The 16,211-nt window shown below is 39.0% G+C and overlaps 1 protein-coding gene across 8 annotated transcripts in view; it reads left to right on the forward strand.

Annotated features, from left to right (window-relative positions):
• The window catches only part of add3a (adducin 3 (gamma) a), a 113,942-nt gene that overhangs the window by 12,297 nt on the left and 85,434 nt on the right, over window positions 1–16,211 (forward strand). Inside the window, exon 1 of one of the 8 annotated variants that reach the window (XM_077226910.1) lies at window positions 13,940–14,176. The exons of 6 other annotated variants lie outside the window; for them this stretch is intronic. The gene's annotated coding sequence lies outside the window, so the exon portion shown is untranslated. Of the gene's footprint in view, window positions 1–13,939; window positions 14,177–16,211 lie in introns of those variants that run through there. One more of the 8 variants, XM_077226902.1, reaches the window with a different exon arrangement.

The raw sequence follows: 16,211 nt of genomic DNA on the forward strand, positions 1-16,211 counted from the left end.
GTATAACGGCTGACAGGACAGTAAAGTCCGTTTTTCTGAGGTGAAAGACTTTTTATTTCAGCGTACACTTACGTCACTGCCTGGTATGTCATATTGTGCTGGGTTTTCTGAAGTAGTCGTGATTCGCCTCTCATAACATAATTATGCTCTAAACACACACACGCAGAGTGGACTTTCTTTTGTAATCGCGGCTTTGAACGATTACGGAATCGTGGGATTCGTAATCGTAATCGCAATTAGAAATTCGATTAATTGTGCACCCCTAATACAAAGTGTGCATTTCTCAGAACTTGGTACAAATGTTTTGTCTTCGTTGTTTTATCCATTAGCCCTTTGGGGATCAAACTAAAAACATTGCAAGCCTATTAGAGTAGCATATTGATATCTGATTAAGACACACTCTTTATAATTAATAATAATAATTCGCTACATTTATATAACGCTTTTCTGGGTACTCAAAGCACTTTACATGGAAGGGGGAATCTCCTCAACCATTAGATTAGCAAAAACAAAATCACGATAAAGCCCTTCATTTTTTGATAAAAGGACAGTACTTTTTCTCTACAATTTCAACAGTACCTATTATAGAAAAGATGGAAATGCTCTACATTTTGAACTGGAACTCCATTTTTCTTTGAAATTCACTCCCTGGATTTATTCCCCTGAGTATACCCCCCGTTCCCCCCGTTCCCCCCCCCCCCCCCCACCCCCATTTCCAGGCCTGATTATAGATGCTGTATAAACTTTTTGTTCTCGTCTGGTTTTTGGTTTTAAGTTTCTGGACTGTGTGAATGAAAATGCGCAGGCTCCTCGGTCGAATCCTCCTCTGGAGTGGCACTCGGGGTTCCTCCGGTCCAGCCGAATTCCTGCTAGCAGAGAATCCATTTGCATTGATATTAGCAGTCCTTCGCCATGGTTACGAGGTCGTACCCTGTGAGAAAAAAACGAGAAAAAGATGCCAAGAGCTGACTCAAATGAGTTTGAGACGAAACCGTTTGATGTCCCAGCCAGTTTTGTGCATGCTGGACAGACGTCTTATGCAAGAGATTCAAATCAGACTAACTAAAATAAATGAAATGGTTATTCAAATTCCAATTTAATTACAAAGAGATTGCATGCGCTTACAAACAAGGCCATTTTCATGGCTATAGCTAATAACGTTTTGTAACAGTTTTAATTTGCTGGTGGTATTGGGTGGGATGTAGCTGTGGTTGTTTGACAGCTGCAAGCTCAAACAACTCAAATGTAGTTTGTGTGGGCAATATTTGTTTGGGGGACGGGGGGGAGATTTTGGACGGGGTTGGGGGGGGGGGGGGCGACTGGGGGGGGGGTTGGGGGGGTTCAGGGCGACACAGTAAAAATGTTCCAGGTCAGGAGTTTAATGGGCCCAATCACTGTCATTTTACATCTGTTGAGAGCGGCACAATCACTCCCAGATGTGGCCGTCACATCTGTCTTTCTTTCTGCATCAAAGTGTGGTCTAAAATACTGTTATTGCATCAAATCATCATATTAGAATGATTTCCGAAGGATCATGCTACACTGAAGACTGCAGTAATGATGATCAAAATTCAGCTTTGATACATTTTAAAATATGTTCAAATAGAAAACAGTTTGTTTTAATAAAATTTCACAATATTACTGTTTGTACTATTTTTTGTTAAGATAAATGCACCCTTGGTGAACAGAAGAGACATTAAAAAATTTTACAGACCCCAAACTTTTGAATGGTAGCGTTAAATAACTTATGACCGTTGCATCAAAAGTAGCTTCATTTGGACTGGATGGCATTCAAATTCAGGCCTTTTCCACAGGCCGAAGTTGGATCATTGTGATCTTTTTCTTTAATAAGACAAACATAAACATGTCGAGACTGAATGTGGCTCCATACAGTGGTTCTGCATCGCTTCCAGTGGACGACAGGCCTTTGTTGCAGTTTAAAAGCAACGCTTTGTATCCATAAAATCCCCAGGGGGTACGTTTGTCCGACATTAAAACATTCCACCTTTGTGACTCTCAGGCTCCACTGCCATGAAAACAAAGACGTCCAACCACTCTTTTCTTCATTGATAGATCGTAGGCACTTGTTTAATTTAACGTGACAGATTCCGAGCGCTTCGCTTCTCGGTAAGAGCCTCGGATATGGTCAACGAATCCTGAGATTTTAAATCAGTCAGTTTGGAGGAAGTGGGTCTGAGTTCTCATGGTTGAGGTTGATTTTACGGCCCCCGGAACAGAGAGCGGTTTGAGGTCAGATTAAAGTGTAGAGCATTTAGCCAAGCTCTTTTCTGAAGACATCCTCCTTAAAGCCTAGCGTCTTTTTGACAACTTAATTGAAGGTGTGAATCGTCAAGGTAATCCTTGACACGGCTCAATTTGTCATTGAATCGTTTGGAATTCGTAAAATCAACTTTTTGACCCTCTCTCTCACGGTTGAGTACACAAACCTGAGCGCATGTGCTAATGAAGATATATACATTCTGGCAGTCTTACATCCCTCCCTCCGGCCAAATTAGCTCAGCTTACCCAGGAATGCACCAACAGCATCTTCAGGTGTGGAATTAGCCTGAAGTTATACACATGTATATGTTGTGTGTTTGTATATGAATGTTTTAATCTGGATCAGTGCAGTTGTTAGTGTTTTTTTTTTTACAGCTACTTGTTAGAGTATTGCAATTGCAAAACAGCATTTTGTTCATTTTTTTTTCATGGTGCGTACGAAAAGAAAACTGCCCTGTAATGTACTTTAATAAAAAAGGATTAAAAACCTTCACACACAATTAATATCCTGTTACAAAAGAAAATATTGTTTATTAAGCTTATCTGTTTATATGAGTATGTATGTGACCCTCTGACCGTGACTTTGAGGGTGGTGTATGGCATCCTGCCCACAAAGGAAATGTGCTCTATTGCACTGATTGTGTAAAAAGAAAAAAATAACCTAAATATAACGACTCATCTGCCTGGGCGGACACACCCTACCCATAGTTCCTGTTGTCGAGAGCCGCATCACCGCTCTGTGTTCTCAAACAGGGTGCGAAATGTACTTTTTGCCACACCTGCCAATAGTGAGTGAAAGGAGAAGGTATAACGCAACTGTGTTTTGCCCTTTTTTATTAAAAATGTTTATGTTGCCATGACAATTAAATTATTTAGCTTTTTTCTTGCTTAGTGGTGACAAACAGCACCAGTATAGGAGCTTTTACAGTGGACGAACCTTTCCATAGTTCCTATAACTATTGGTGGAAGTACCCACTTTTCGTCGTGTTTGCACCGCAGGAACTGGGAATGATTTTGGTTGTAGGAATGGCTTTCGGGGAACTAAATTAGCTCCTACTTCAGAGTAGGGTTTAATCCAGCACAATAGAGTGGTGCAGGTATGACATCATTTTGTAGGCCAAATGGCAGTTCGCATCACGCTGGTTCCCTCGACAAAAACCCATTAGGATTTTCCCAAATTCTTTTGGATTATCGCAAAAAAACAAGCTTTGTGATCAACAAAAGTTAATGATACTTGCACATTTTTGTCCATCGAGAGAATTTTCACAGATGTGCACAACTTTTATGAATTTTGAAGCCCAAATGCAGTCGTGCGCAAGAAGTAAAAAGCTAAAGGTAGGCTATAAACGAACTACACCACGGTTCCACAACTTTAACGTCACAATCGATGATGTTTTTACTTCTCGACTGCGTCTGTAGTCCCATTTAGCCACTTTAGCAACTGCCCTTTTCAATCAAGTCTATACTGATTTATTTTATGTTGTATAATAAAACGTGAAAGTATCTTGAGCTTGTGTTCACCATCACCACAGACCTTTTTTTCAGCCATTAACCAAAAACCCATTCAAAAAACCTATTGACTTCTGGACTTAGGAACTGGAAGTGCTAAAATGCTAACTCATTTCCACATTTTGGCCTACAAAGTGATGTCATACTACTCTATAGGAACTACCGGTGATCAAGTGTATAGTATGTTTAGTGCCACAATGTGACCAAGACACCACACACTCACAGACTCCATTCACAAACAACTAGAGTCCCGACTGTCAACATGGGAAATCTCGCAAAATCTCTCACATCAAAAGTGACTTCAGAGTAAACCTACATGGCGGACGGGTAAAAAGAAATGCTGATTGCAATTAGACTGCCTTTTACAAAAAAAAAATCGCTGAAAAAGGTTTGGATGAAGTCGTGTCATGCTTCCCTCTTTTGTCAGCTCGCTTTCTGAATTGGGCATTGTTTAGTTCCACATGACAATCTACAGAGTGTGTGCGCGTTTGTCCTCTGGGTTCCCCCCACACAATCGTAAATATTCAACATGTTAATTATATTACGGGATTTACGATTTGAGATCGGTGCGGCCCAGACGTTCTTCCTAACAGATTCAATCAGTCCTCAGGAAAATCTGATAAGATAATTGGTAGAACCATCAAGATAATCGTGACTTTACCTAGGATTGTCGGAAGGGGAGAATTGGGCCCAAAATCGGCCCGATTATCTTATAGTGTGTGGATGCCTTAGTTACAAAATTACACTAGCAGGTGGCAACCAGTGAGTCTTATGAATACGAATATTTGAATCAGATTTCTTCAAAGACATTCATTTTTACTTGCACTTGGCGATTGTTAATTTTCACAAACAATGCATCAGTGTTTTATCTGAAAGGTTCATATGATGAACCCAAACACTTGACATGTGTTTCTGTTGGGTGTCATGTACAAAACTAAAAATACCTCGCATTTACTTGGTCACATTTTGGAATTAATGCTTCCCGCAAGGTTAACATATAACATTAAAATGAATCATGAAGAATCATTTGGAGTTCTTCAAATATGTCTAGATTTAACCAGGAATGCTGGATCTGCTGGGAGATCTTTCAAAAATTTCTATTGACTGATGATGGGAATCTGAGCAAGGAATGGCAGTTCACAAGTTCATTCTCTTCAACCTGATAATGATTGTGAATGTTACAGTGGGTATTTATGGATGCACAAATGACCGATAGGATCGAGTTTACTACTGTGTGCTGAAATAAGAGTGCCAAAGCCTTCTGAAGGTGGATGGATGTTCATGCTAAATCCAAATACATGGAATTCCCTTCTATTACTGGAGCTTCTCCATGTACAGCAGGGATCCTGTTCCTCAGAGACACTAGCTGCCCTGTTCAAATATTTGATATGATACACACGGCCAGCTTTGATTTGGCATAACTTGACATAAACGATCTGCATGCAACACAAACTCAACAAACAAACGAACTGGTATTTGAACACAGTCCTTTGGTTCCAGGCACTGTGTCCAAGTTCATGGAGAAGTAGCGCGGCTATTTTTATCCAGCTTGTAGCATCCTGTCATAATGGATGAAGTTAGTAGTTGTAACAGCAGAGTTTGGCCTGTGGTCACGTTGCAGTATGTGTATTCACTTCATTATGTGTTTTTATTATAAATTGTCATTTAAAGACAAAAAATGTAATTTTCCCATCAGATAGATTGTGGGTGAGGCTAGTCAAGCTACTAATGGAGAAGGATATTGCAGTTTGTTCTCGCATCATTGTTTACAGGGCAGGGCCCACACTCTTCAGCTGCGGTTAACACTTGCTTAATGCTGTCCTAATTTTGCTTCAGTGTTGCTAAACTGGACATAACACTGAAAGATTTAAAAGCAAATGGAGGGCAGTGCTCTTGAATAATGACTGAGGTCTAAATGTACGCTTTTTCCATCAGCTCTTTACCACTAAAACGCTGTTTCCTGGATGTGGCAATTTAGTCAAGGATGAGGCAGCGGTTTACTCTTAAAAATGACCCTGAAAGTAAGTGGCACTGCAGGTTCTGTCTACCCGAGGTTGCATTTTCTTGACATTTGTGGTGGTAGATCTCCCTCATGACATTTAACAATGTTTTACCTGCTGTTTCTGCGGTCATATTCTTCTGCAATATGAAACGCCAGCATCAAGTTTGTAATGTGTTAAAAATCACAGAAAAAGAGGAATAACAACTCTAGTTTCACTCTCTCGCTCAAGCCAACAAACCCCAAAGGCTTTTTGTTTCAAGCCACAATCTCAATGTGACTCTTTCAGTTCTTGAACCGACCGGCATCAATCTAAATGTGTCATGGGTTGCCATGCTTGTTTAGCTTTATATTTTGACAGCAAGCCCACATTGACCCCCTCCCTGAGTAAAGCTGATATCATTGTGTAAAGAGTCTTCTATTGTTGTTTATCTTAAGCACTTAAACCTTTTTGACTCTTGTGCTTTTGAATTTGTGAAAAATTAGGCTTTTTGGAGATCAAGATCTTGTGGTTGTGCTTAGTATAGTCATGTTGCTGCACTTCTTGAACTTTGTTTTTTTGCGTTTGCAGCATATTTCTGTATTGTTCTTCATAATGGCTTCTGAAGACTTGAAATGTTTTTTGTCAAATATAGACCAGTCAAATCAACTACTTTTACAAAGCCAATTACAGTAGCCAGGTTTTTTGAAGTTTAAAAATGTTTTAAAGTAAATTTTATGGTATTTTGTAATTTTTTGCTCTGGTCTTTTTTTAAAGAGGTTTGATCGTACGTGAGGATATTTTGAAAATTTTACCTCAGAAAATAACAAATCCTTGCATAGGCAGTTCTGTGCTTTTGCATATCCCTTCAGTGTTTTCCTGACGGTGAGACGCACATGGTTCACTGTGAGATAGTCGAGCCCTGCAGGTCTCAGGCATATCAAACCACAGCTCCAAACTCATATCTTAGTTTCCACTGAGGATGTGTGGCTGCGAAAACAGATATCAGTGTTGGGAAAGCTACTTTGAAGCTGTGGAAGCTAACTGTAGCTAAAAGCTCTTCATTTAAATACCATTAAAGCTAGTCCACACTAGAAATTACTAATATAAAGTATTTTTTAAAAACAGTTTATTTAAATGAACCTTCTGAATGAACATTTTCAAACTTAAGGAATTCCCAATGTTCAGATGAGTATAAAAGGACATTTTAGGACATTTAGCATGTTTAAAATAGCGATGCAGCATTTTGTTGTGCTACACCACTACTCAATGGCAAAATTTTGAAGCAGCTATTATATAGCTACTAGCCTATTGTGAAACCAACTGAAATATATGATACTGAAATATTTTGTAACCGCTACTTACTACTTTTAGCCAGTGGTGGATGAAGTGCACAAGTGCATCAAGTAGCCTACTTGAGTAAAAGTACAGATATACTAATAAAATATTACTTAAGTAAGGAGCCAATCAGTATGGGGATGATTAGGAGTCCATGAAGATGGTCAGAGGCTAATGGGCAATTTTATCCAGGATGCCAGGGTTACATCCTAGGATTTTTAATGACCACAGAGAGTCTCGGTTTAACGTCTCATCCGAAAGGACGGTGTTTTTTGGCAGTATTAAGGCTGTCAACGAATATTCTAAATTGGAATATATATTCGAATAGTTTTAAAAAACAGAATTTCGAAGGTGAAAATTAATATTCAAATGTGGAAAAACACGCCTGCGGTAGCAGAGGCGCGGCTGTATGCTTTGTGAGTGGCAAAATTCTGAAGCTTAAAAAACGCATTTTCCAGCTGCACAGCTAGCACAGTTAGTGTCTGGCTCACTCATTGGCTATGCTGCGGCAACTGCACATCCAATGGCGCGGGCGCCTCCAACGTGTGCGCCAATGAGCTAGCATTACATCATACACGTCAGAGCCCGCCAAGGGGGCGTGGCCAGACACCCCCGAAATAGCCATGATAGCAGCAGTTTACCACAGCACAGCTCGCTCGGAGCGTTCAATGTCGGTTCTTAGAGCTGGGCGGTTTGACCAAAAATTTATATCACGTTTTTTTCAAAATTATGCCGGTTTTCCGGTTTATGACGTTTTTTTTTTTTAATACAACGTTTATATAACGAGAGAATTGAAAGTTCTTATAATGTTTTGAATGGAGTTCTTATAACCAAGAAATAATGTTAATACAACGTCTAAAAAACTGGACATTTTGAATGTTCCTAGAACATTCAGAAAAAACTTTAACGTTTTTATAACTTAATGGGAACGTTATGAAAACATTCCTATAACCTAAAATTGTTAGCTGGGGAAGAGGAGAGATTCGCGATTGCACTGAACACGTTTTAAGTGCAGGATTCTCTGAGCGAGCCCAGAGAAAATAGACCTATTTTAACAAGAGCAGCGTGTATCTGAGAGCGCGGCACATTATATTCCGCGCGTGAGCAGAGAGATTCATGCTCGAGCATTATATTAATGTACTTTCGCGCTACAATAATGCGCTCTGCATCCATCGTCCATGTAACGTAACAGAGCACTGCTGTTTGTTTACCCTCACTCGTCGCTGCTTAGAAGTGCAACATTGTAAAGGGTCCGTCTGAAACAGTGTCGCGCAGCGTAACGTTCGTTCTGAACCTTGTGTAATTAAATACACCGATATGGCGGTTTATTCAAAATCAAAATCGTGACAAAAATATAAACCGGTTTTCGGTTTGAACCGGTTTACCGCCCAGCACTACCGGTTCTATATACTGTAAAACTTCAATTAATGTTAATAATATTTGTTTCAATCACTGAATGAAGCTTGCTATATTTAGGACAAGAGTCACAACCTTAAATTGCTTGCACAAAACTCTTGATCCGCACTCAACATTTGTTTATTGTTGTTCATTGAAACTGTTATGCGCAGAGAGGGTGAGGGCGAGAGAGAGAGAGTGTCTGCGGTCTTGGCCATTAGTTGATTTACTTGTTTTTGTGTAAGTTAATATGTTGTCAAATATGTTTAAACTTAAATAAACTACATATACAAGTAGTTATGTCTCTTTGTGTTAATTTGTCCTGTTATTGACGTAATGCGCGTCATTGACAAAATGCGCAACCAGGTGTTCGAATAGTTCGAATATATGTTTTTTTAGAGGGAATATTCAAACGTCATTTTTGAGCAATTTTGACAGCCCTAGGCAGTATAGTGTCCACATCACAATACTGGGGTGTGAAGACCCACACAGATAACAGGGTGAACACACACTGCTGGCCTCACTAACACCTCTTCCAGCTGCAACCTGGTTTTCCCAGGAGTCTCCCATCCAGGTACTGAGCCTGGTCAGTGTTTGTTTTGTGTTTATGTTGTGCGTGTGTTCAAATGACAGAGATGCAATCCGCAGCAGGAGCAGGAAAGCATTCTGTTTCCTCTTCCCATTCTCGATTAAGTGGACAGGAAGTGCTCTTTTTTTCTTTTTGACAAATGGTTACAAAGCTGACACAACAGGCTTTGAAAAAAGACAATGTTGATGTTGTCACTTTTTTTCCTTGAATTTGTCTTTTGTCAGTGGATATATGTTGGTCAGCCCATATGATCTTATTGTGCAGTCATTGTGATGGCTCTATTCAGGAAGGAAGAGGAAAACAGTGACCCTGCGATGTCAAAAGATGGGTCTCCTTGATGACGGCAGTGCACCGGATGTATCTGGTCCATGGCCTGTGTCACACAATCCTCACAGAATTGAAATGAACAAATTTTCAGCATTAAGAATAATGGTTTTCCTCAACAGGAACAGTCGGGAGAGTCAGAGTTGTAGTATTCAGATGTCTTCTTAAATAGTGCTTGGCTCTTGTGTAACATCAGCCAAGAGTGGCATTTCACAACATGCTGACAAGCAAGATCACATTTGCCTCCAAATTTGAGGGGTATGTGGTCAGTCATTAAGATTACAAGTAGTAATAAAAGCCGGAAAAACAAAAAGGAGAATGTGAAGGTTTCATGAAAATGGATTTTTGCAACAGCAAGCCATTATTATGGATATTTATTTGACGCATTGAGACCCTTGCAGTCCGCTCCATTCCGTTGTGTTCCATCCAGCTGTTTTGGAACTTCTGTTGCACTTCAGATAGGAAAAGGGGTGTCCATTCCTGGTCCTGGAGGGCCAATATTCTGCAGATATTAGCTTGTACCAACCTACCCAGCTAATATTGCATGGTGGGGCCAATGTAGGCACAATATGGGCTTGAGGTATGGGCCCTACATGGGTTTGTCCATGGTTTCCATGGTTTTCCCTATCTGAATTAGCCACAGTATGGGGTATAAATGTGTTTTTCCATGGCTTCCATGATGGCTGAAATGGAACCCATGCCTCAAGCCTATATTGAGCCTACATTGGCCCCACCATGCAATGATGGATGAATACTGGCCTGGAAGTTTCTAATCTTGAAGACAAGCTCCATTTGAAGGCAACTGAAACATACTATTGGTTATTTTCAAAGATATCTGGAATGCAAGAGAAGGTCGCAAGTTGGAACTTTAAACTAACCCTAACAATATGGCATTTTCTAGTGTCTGATATAAATTCATCCTATCATGAACCGAGAATCCAGTTCCTTAAGACCAATTGGTCGGCTTGTTGTAGAGACCGACTAGTGAATTTAGATAATTTTGTTTTAATTCCGAGTTAGTTCGACTTTAGAATCCAATCATATCAGACGTCAAGTCAATTTTCATTTGTATAAACTTGAGTCGTTCTAAATTTTGTTGCAAAGGGTATCAGTTATAGGTGTTACCAATAATCACCAACTCTCAAAGAAAATGAGGTCTATTTTTGTCTCATCCATTGCCATGGGTATCTCTGTCAATCATTGTGTTTTCGGGTCCAATCCCACATTTAAATACCGTTGTCAGGTTCATTACTAGCTAGTAGACTTTCGACTGTAGTATCCAACTGTATGGGGAGTCAACTCAGTGTCTTCACTCCTATTGAGAGTCGCCACATCATCTCTTAATTTTCACAAACTTGTCTTGAACCATTATAAATTGTCGCAACAGTGCCAGTTGGAAGAGTTACTAATTATCAACAACTCCCTTTGAAAATGAATGAATTTTGATCACTTTTTGTAAATCAGTTTGAGCACCCTTTTTCTAGTTTCCCGCCATATGGAGCGAAATTTTATGAAAGAGAGCTAATTTATTTTGTGTGGTCTTCAGAGGGCTTTGAGAGGAAATGTTGTGTGGTTAAGGTAGTTCGGGATCCACATGAGAGTTTCAACATGACTTTTGCATATTTTGACTTCATTTGCATTAACTCGTCTTTGGTCAGCAAAATTACATATTTAAATGTTTTTTCCTTGAAATGTTTTTTTCATGCCTTAAAATAGCTTGAATGTAACTGCACCCTTTTCTCATTTACGTGGTTCTATGAATATGCAAATTAGCCCCGCCTCCACTCACTCACACCAGCTCAGAGATTCACTTGTTGATGTGATTGATTGGTAGTTTGGGATGCCAGAAACACCAGCGATTTCATACCACGTCTTTGAGACTGTCTTTGGTTCACTGCTGTTTTGACTGGTGTTGACTTATGAATTTGCACATGGTTTGTCTTGTATATTAAAAACACCACATAGACATATAAACAACATTTAAAAGCTTGATTTTCACATTTTTCACCACAGGGGAACTTTAAAACAAAAGATTGACAGTAAGGAAGAAATGAGCATGAAAGCGCATGAAAAGGTCGCAGCCGCTTCCCCCACCCGTCCATCTGTGTGTTTGGATGTGTGCCGTCATCACGCCTCACAGGACATGAGTGTATCAGATCAGCTGGCCTGTCAGTGCTGGATGAACCTTAACCCTCCCATCTCCACGGCCATGTCCGTAAGATACAAATCATGTTACATGAGGGTGTGACTGCAGATCACTGAAGAGATTAGCAATTTGGTGATTCATGCCAACATATAAACATACATTTTAAACAGATAGTTGACAAGACAAATGAAAATGTTATTGTTTGCTCAACCTCGTTCAAAACCTGCATGTTGGGGTTTTTTCTTTCTGTGGATCATAAGATAGTTTTGTGTAAGGGACTGAAATATCAGATTGAAATGATTCTTTTGAAATGTTCTCCTGTTTTATTCCATGGAAAAAATTACAAAAAACAGGTTTGGGAAAAACATCAGGATGAGTAAATAATGAAAAACTTTCCTTATTTTTGATGAACAGATTTAACATCATTACTGCTTTTGTAGTGGTCACACCCATTTTCTTCTCTGAAATGGGTCTGTTTCATTAGAACTTCATAAATTCATAAGATAAATCAGTTATTCAGGCAAGTTAGGAAACACCCTTTGATGCTGTTTTACATAAACCACATGCTGTTTGTTTAGAAATCTTGAGCAAAAGGGCGCCAACCCATCCGCTCCAACCATGAGATTGAAATGACCTTGTATCTTCGCTGAGTGTTTATATGATTTGTGCTTTGGCTATGTTTGCTACACACAGATTTCCTCCTCAACATTGAGCTGGTTGTTCCCAGGGGATTCTGAGTCACTACATCAGATAACCGTCAGGCGAGTTAAAAGCAGGTTTTCCTCTGGTACACCGGCAGTGTTTCATTGTGTCAGCATTGGACCATTAAACCCCGTTTCCCAAGCACTGTCGGCAAACAAAGCACACTAGTTAATGTAAAGCAATCAGTATTTATGCCTTTTTTAAATTAGTAGTTTTTCTTTCTTTTTTCTTTTTTGATCTTGTGTAAAATATAAAAAAAAATTTTTAAATGTTTTATTGTGAGACAAAGTTATTCATGCTTTGATATAAAATTTTGGTCCATAAACTCTAGCATGAACAATAGAAACTGCTGGTTAACTTGCTTTTATTGGACTATAAGGCACATGTCACACTCTGGATTTTGTATATTAAAGTAATTAATACAATAATCAGGACCATAGCCTCATTATGTCATGCCATGTGAAAGCAAGGTGTGTGAATGAAATTCAGTTTGTTTTTAGGCAGAGAGGCTTGTATTGGCCTGCTATGTAACAGCAAAGAGATTTTTCTCCATTCAAAAGTGCACAAGTGAATCACCTTAGTAATCACTGGCATGAATGTATTCATATTCTTAGGTGTTGTCAGTCATGCAGTGTCCTGAGGGGTTTTTATCATTTATTGAAGGGATTCCCGAGGACCATCTGTTCTGGCGTAGAGCGAGCGCAGGGATACTCACATACTGAGATGGTTTACTGAACGCTCATCTGCCCGTTATTCTGTCAAATATAGCTTGTCAGCCGTTCAAAGTGGACTTCCTCTTCTCTTTGATCACTCTTTTGAGTTCAGACCATTTCTGACAACCACAGCTGGGCAATATCACATGTACACCTCATTTATACCTCATAGGGTTGCATGATATTGGGAAAAAATGGCAGTACGATATTTTACTATTATATATTGTGATATGTAAAAGACAGGAAGTTTCACCAGATGACTTGAATTGCTCTTTTTGGAAATAACTATTAATTAGCTATAGAATGATTGAGGTGATTTTGTTGGTAAGTGCATTTGCATGTGCAGTGCGTAATTCTTTTAGGGCTGGAAACTTGAAAAATTTGGGTGTTCATATTTAAGTTGACTGTTTACAAGAACCGATTCTAAAAATAAAGTGAACATAAGTGAAACATAAAGCTTTAAAAAAAAATCCAATGACTTTAAAATAATAATAATTAGGATTTTGATTTCAGTTATTATTATGGGATTATATAAAGAATTATTATTATTACATATATTAAACATAAATTTTCCAGACTTGTATAGTAATATTGCTCAGAATTCATTAAGAACCATTCATTAAATGTAAAGCGCTTTGGTGGTCATTCGGTCTGTGAAAGCGCTATATAAATGCAGTCCATTCCATTTACCATTCCAACCCCCAACAGCCAATCAGATTGGAACAGCGCTTGACATTTTTGTACATTATATGCATCAAGCAGCCAGCGAACGGACTGTGGCTAGCGTAATGATGCTGTGGGCTACCAAAGTACTCCCCAAAATCTCTGCACATTCCTGTCATAAACCCCATTAATGCTCAGGGTGACAAAAAGAGCCAAACTCCGTAGCGAGAGCCTGTGAAATTCAGAGCCGTCTGACAGAATCACACTAACAATCCAGTGTTGCGTAAGTGTCTCGTTTCCCACAAACGGCGTGGTCTGAGTTTTTTAAAATAGCTGGGAGCTCAGTGGTCTGCAATAAAACCCCAAATTTGAATGGGTTCCTTAGCCAAAATATGTCTGGAAGTGTGAAAACAGATGCTAAATGTTTCAGTTGCAACAGGACCGAGACTAGTTTGCTTGCATAAGTTGCAGAGCAGGAATCACCTCGCTTCAGGGGCAACTAGCTTTCTGTAGGACAACACGGGCCAGACACAATTATGTAAGTACTGATGTTATCTAAGTGATCCTGAACCCCATCAGCACGGTGAATGAAGCGTGAACCAATTATCTGCATGTGGCGTAACAGGATTAAACTAATTTGAGTTTTCTGAACATTAACTTTTAGATTCAGTTGGTTTCTAACTGTAACGATAAAGGTTCTTTATTGCCATTTATGGATGAAGAATCTTTAACATCCACAGAAACTTTCTATTGCACAAAAGGTTCTTTATAGTGGGAAAGGGTTCTTTTGATATGTTTTTCATGCTAGGAACAAAATGGTTCTTTTAAGAAATGCTCACTGAAATGTTCTTTTGGGAAACAAAAATGGTTCTTCGGTTGCATCACTGTGAAAACTCCTTTGTCGGAACCTTTATTTTTTTAAGAGTTTAGCATAATCGGACATGCAGAGTGAAATGATGCGTGGACTTGCAATATGTACTACCCGCTGTGCGGTTGACCTAGCAGTGTTTAGACAGATGTGTTGGTACAGACGATAAAGATGGTTATCACATGCTGCGGAACTCCCCGAGGGCTCTAGACTGGGTCAATTTTGATGGGTTTTTCCCCTCAGCTGACCTCTTTGATGGAGGTCTGTCTGTCTCTCAGTATGTAAAGGGGGTCTATCATTTTTAAAGCATTTTTAAGACATTCTAAACAGAGTGGAAGGAAAAACGTCACATTTATTTGCAGGTGCCAATCCATAAATATAGCAACATTATTGCAAGGATCGAGAAGAATTGCACAATATTTTTTGGTGTTGGGAAGTGGTGTTGTCAAAAATATAGATATTTTGATATGTATCGATACTGAAATATCTAAAAAGCCATGTTTATTTAATTTGCCTCTGTTTTCTATTGTATTTATTGCTCTATCGTTTGCTATTTGTTTGATTGTTCTAAAGCCTCCCTGTGCTGTGTGTAAGCTATTACAACAAAATTACCCAAATGATAAAAAAATTATGATATAATAAATTATCTGTATGGCGGTATAGATGGCAGTTTTCCCCGTGGTATCGAAAATGGTATTGAATATCGATATTTTTCGTGGTATCGTAACGAAGTTGGAAATTCCAGTATCATGACAACACTAGTGGCAAGTTGAAAAGTAAAGGAGCAGTAACATTTCCGCAAAGTTAGTTTCAAATCAAGCAGCTTTCAGCAAATTTGCGTAACTTGAACCGGTTGCGGAATCTTTTACCCTTGTGTTAAAATTTCAATTGACATGACTGACAAACATTTGAAAATTACCAGTAAATGCGACTGTGACTTAGCTTTAGCGGTATTGGTAGTATGAATAAACACTATTAAATAACCATCTGTTATTGTTATTAAAGTGGCATTGTCATAAACAATTTGGTCCAACCATTGAGTCTGTCCAATGTCCTCAGTTTGTGGTGCCTGATAAAAGAAAACTGTATAATTGAACAGAATATAGGCTAAATAATTGTTCACACTAAAGACGATAACTAACGATAACTATTTAGTTTTGATAATCATTCTTATTCTGAGAATAGGGAAGTCTACAGCACAACCATAATGATAACGACAAAGAGGAACTATATCTAAAAAAAAGTCTTAAAACCAAGTGTGCAGCACAAGTCCTGAAAAGTGAAGCCAAAACATTTCGATGGTCCTCGGGTGGCTGGCTGCAGTATAGCTCATAAACCCCGCCCTCTGCATGTAATCGAATGGGATGCGAGCTAAACGAAAAAATTGATTTACATTTCAAACAATTTGTTTCCACAGATCATTTTTGGTAGTTCTCATCACGCAGATGTTCAAGTGTTCGTTTTCCCAATAAAAATTTTACAGTCTATGTTGGTGTGGGTGAAGCTAATATTGTTATTGTTCTTTGCGTGAACGGGCCTTAAGTTAGCAGGCTAATTGTTTAACGGAGTGCTAAGCTTGTACACTGAGCGATTACCTCGATAAATATACGCTAACTAAACAGGAAGTGTTAACTTGGTTCTAGAATGCGGTTATCATTACCCTGTAATGAAATGTAATGTAATGAAATGGTGTAGACATTGTGAG

The sequence above is a fragment of the Siphateles boraxobius genome, unplaced genomic scaffold (genome assembly GCF_051911475.1).
Source record: "Siphateles boraxobius isolate OS27281-9 unplaced genomic scaffold, OSU_SipBor_1 13, whole genome shotgun sequence".
NCBI lineage: Eukaryota > Metazoa > Chordata > Actinopteri > Cypriniformes > Leuciscidae > Siphateles > Siphateles boraxobius.